This window comes from Urocampus carinirostris, chromosome 11, assembly GCF_059441175.1.
Source record: "Urocampus carinirostris isolate Australia breed hairy pipefish chromosome 11, RoL_Ucar_1.0, whole genome shotgun sequence".
Taxonomy (NCBI): domain Eukaryota; kingdom Metazoa; phylum Chordata; class Actinopteri; order Syngnathiformes; family Syngnathidae; genus Urocampus; species Urocampus carinirostris.
In genome coordinates, this window is record NC_142359.1 from 3,843,518 (window position 1) to 3,848,307 (window position 4,790).

Below are 4,790 nucleotides of genomic sequence, written 5' to 3' on the forward strand. Positions count from 1 at the left end.
AGCATTAACTACAGAGTTAAAGCAGATTTGAAGCATTAACTACGGAGTAAAAGTAGATTTGAAGCATTAACTACGGAGTAAAAGCAGATTTGAAGCATTAACTACAGAGTTAAAGCAGATTTGAAGCATTAACTACAGAGTTAAAGCAGATTTGAAGCATTAACTACAGAGTTAAAGCAGATTAGAAGCATTAACTACAGTTAAAGCTGATTTGAAGCATTAACTACAGAGTTAAAGCAGATTTGAAGCATTAACTACAGAGTTAAAGCAGATTAGAAGCATTAACTACTGAGTTAAACATCTGCAAGTTTTAACATACCTAAATATTTTCTAAAGGTTCATTTTGTAAAAAAGTCCGATTTGACCTCAATAAATATCAACATATTTGAGAAAACAAATCAAAGAGTTAAAGCTTTAAAACTGCTTTAACTCTGTAGTTAAAGCTTTAAAGCCTACTTTAGTCTTGAGTTAAAACATTAAGGCTAAATTATGTTAAAATTTGACATTTCGACAGCAGTCGTTTACTCAAGTAAGTTTAACCGTATTTGTAAACATTTGCATTTTGGTGTATTTAAAGGGAAAGTTAACTCAAAAGTTTTAAAGCTTTAAAACTGCTTTAACTCTGAGGTTAGAGAAGCTTTAACCCATAAGTAAATCAAGCTTTACAGCTTTGACCTAAATGTTAAAAAAAACCTCAAGAGTAAAGTAGGCTTTAAAGCTTTAACTACAGAGTTAAAGCAGATTTTAAGCATTAACTACTGAGTTAAACATACGCAAGTTCGACCATACCTACATATTTTTAATAATAGGTTAAATTTATTTTTGCAAAAACGTCAGATTTGACCTCAATAAATATCAACATATTTGAGAACACAAATCAAAGAGTTAAAGCTTTAAAACTGCTTTAACTCTAGGGTTAGTGAAGCTTTAACCCACAAGTAAATTAAGCTTTACAGCTTTAACCCAAGAGTTAAAGAACTCAAGAGTAAAGTATGCTTTTTAAAGCTTTGTCTACAGAGTTAAAGCAGATTTGAATAATTAACTACTGAGTTAAATATATGCAAGTTCGACCATACCTATATACCTTAAAAGGTTTCATTTATTTTTGTAAAAATGTCAGATTTGACCTCAATAAATATCAACATATTTGAGAACACAAATCAAAGAGTTAAAGCTTTAACTCTAGGGTTAGAGAGGCTTTAACCCATAAGTCAAATAAGCTTTTCATCTTTAACCCAAAAGTTTAAAAAACTCAAGCGTAAAGTAGGCTTTAAAGCTTTAACTACGGAGTTAAAGCAGATTTACTTTAACTCTTGGGTTAGACAAGCTTGAACCCAAAAGTAAATTAAGCTTTTTATCTTTAACCCAAAAGTAAAAGTTTAAAAAACCTGAGTAAAGCAGATTTAAAGCTTTAACTACTGAGTTAAACATATGCAAGTTCGACCTTACCTATTTTTTTTAAAACGTTTAATTTATTTTTGGAAAAACGTCAATAAATATCAAAATATTTGAGAATACAAATCAAAGAGTTAAAGCTTTAAAACTGCTTTAACTCTAGAGTTAGAGAAGCTTTAACCCATAAGTAAATTACGCTTTACAGCTTTAACCCAAGAGTTAAAGAAGCTCTAACTCTAGACTAATAAAAGCCTTAACGTTTTAACTCAAGAGTAAATTAAGCCTTAAAATTTGACCACCAGAGTTAAAAAAAAATTAAAACATTAACTACGGAGTTAAAAGTTTGCAAACTCTACCTATATTTTTAAAAAGATGTCAGAATATTTGCACTAAATTTCAACATATTGGAGAATACAATTCCAAAAACCTTCAATACATTTAAACATATTTGCAAGCTCGTATTTAAATACATTCAAACATACCCAAGTAGATCCGCACATATTTGTTTGAATATACTCCAAATTTCAAAAGCTTTGCAAACGCCTCGAAAAATATCCGATAGTCGAAACCATTAGCGCACATCATCGGTCCCTAGCTTCCAAAATCACTTTGTATCCGAGTAAAAATCTAAATTCGCAAACAACAAAGAAGCAGTCTCATAGAACAGTGTTTCTTAACTGGCGGGTTGGGGCTCAAAAGTGGGCCAGCGACCCATTTTCACTCGGTCTCGGGCTAAGAAGATGAGGAAACGGAGGGTCAATTACACCGTAGATCCTGTTCAGTCAACCGACGCCGTCCCAATTGAGTTCGAGAGGGACCACATCTCACTTTATGGTGATTTTGTTTGTTTTATTTCCCCTTTCTACCCATATTAACGGGTCCGAAGTGAATTAGTGATAAGGGTAAGGAAAAATGGAGAACAGATCGAGGTGAAGAAGGAAATGATTGCAAAATATGAAAATATTGGACAAGTGTCTGCCATTCAAGCAGTGCTTGAACATACAACAAAGGGTTTCGAAATCGTTATTATCCTCACAATCAGGGTTGGGTAGGGTTACTTTAACTGGATTACTTTCAATTACTTTTGGATTACTCCAATACCAAATATACTAATAAAAGACAAAATAAACTAAATATGAATACAATTTTGTGCAGGCTTGGGGAGTAACGGAATACCTGGAACGGCAAAAATGATGTTGGCAAGCGGTTTGGATTTATTTTCATTTTGTTTCTGTCGCATTTTATGTTCGTTTTGCCGGAGATCGAAGAGATCAAAGCCAGGAGAGAAAGCTTACCACGTGTTGTGAGTCATCAATTTATTCATATTTACTTTCTTTTGTCATTAATTAGCATATTTGGTATTGGAGTCATCCAAAAGTCATTGAAAGTAATCCAGTTAAAGTAACCCTACCCAGCCCTGGTCGCATTTTATGTTAGTTTTGCTGGAGATCAAAGAGATCAAAGCCAGGAGAGAAAGCGTACCGCGTGTTGTGAGTCATCATTTTATTCATATTTAGTTTATTTTGTCTTTTATTAGCATATTTGGTATTGGAGTCATCCAAAAGTTATTGAAAGTAATCCAGTTAAAGCAACCCTACCCAGCCCTGGTCGCATTTTATGTTAGTTTTGCTGGAGAGCAAAGAGATCAAAGCCAGGAGAGAAAGCTTACCACGTGTTGTGAGTCATTATTTTATTCATATTTAGTTTATTTTGTCTTTTATTAGCATATTTGGTATTGGAGTCATCCAAAAGTCATTGAAAGTAATCCAGTTAAAGTAACCCTACCCAGCCCTGGTCGCATTTGATGTTAGTTTTGCTGGAGATCAAAGAGATCAAAGCCAGGAGAGAAAGCTTACCACGTGTTGTGAGTCATTATTTTATTCATATTTAGTTTCTTTTGTCTTTTATTAGCATATTTGGTATTAGAGTCATCCAAAAGTCATTGAAAGTAATCCAGTTAAAGTAACCCTACCCAGCCCTGGTCGCATTTGATGTTAGTTTTGCTGGAGATCAAAGAGATCAAAGCCAGGAGAGAAAGCTTACCACGTGTTGTGAGTCATTATTTTATTCATATTTAGTTTCTTTTGTCTTTTATTAGCATATTTGGTATTAGAGTCATCCAAAAGTCATTGAAAGTAATCCAGTTAAAGTAACCCTACCCAACCCTGCTCACAATTAAGTAATTATCGTTAATTAGGTACACAATGTTTTAATATTTTGGATAAGCATTTCCTGGCTATTTTAAAGCAGTTTTACGGGTAACTTACATACAAAGGCTTATATGTGAGTATATACTTTCAGGTGACTATATTCCACTATCCCTGTTTAAATTTGAGAAATTAAATTTCATTTTTCGATTCCGGTTCGATTTTATTCCATTAAGGTGGTACTGTGAGTCAGACCGGTCGAGAACCACTGTAATAGAAGAACTACCGGATTTTAACCAAGGAAGAAAAAGGATCTAATGATGCCCGACATGCTGGAAATAGAAACCAGGTTACGTTCCTATAATAACAGACTAATTAGGCTTTCGTTAGCAGTTAGCCGAGCGTGGCGAGGCGGCACCTTGTGCTTAGAATCCGGGCCGGTCTTTGTCCTTGTTTTTCCGAGTCCCGGAGGTGACAAGCGTGAATCGTAACGCGATACCGATTCCGAAATGGCGATCCCGTTTTCGACGCGCTCGGGTTACCCAAGTCTGGAGTTTGACGTCAGTAGCGCGCTAGCGACACCTCAGATCCAATGACTCCGGTAATAAACACTTTGGTTCACCTTTTCCGTGTTCAGGGTTCGTACACTCCAAATTCAAGGACTTTTTAAGGACTTTTAAAGCCAATGTTACAAATTTTCCAGTACCATTCAAAGAAGAAATTAAGTGTGAGTCAATCCATAGCCCTGTTGCTAAATCCTAAACCAAATATTGAACCAGCAGCAATTATTCACTCAACTGAATTTCTGTGCCCAATTGTGTTAGTGTTTTCTGCAGTCTCTGTCAATGTCAGGGGTCAGAAACCTATGGTCCGCGAGCCATGTATGGCTCGGTGATAAAAAGCTAATAGCGGAATTCCACCGTAGCGTTAAAATTCTGGTACATGCACTTTTTGGGTTGGTACATGCGTCCCCGGTCACCTCTCTTGAGGGATATGACCAAGGTAGATGGATAGATGTATAGATAGATAGATTATAAAGATATAGTAGCATAGATAGTTAGATAGATGGATTATAAAGATATAGTAGCATAGATAGACAGTACGCATAGCTATAGCTAATAAAGCGTGTCATTCGGTCCAGTATATAAAGAGCAGTTTTACCGACAGTTTACAGTCAAAGTGTCACACCAACAGACCCTTTTTGGGCTGTACATTGCTAAAAATCCATTACATAGATGCTCGTTAAAT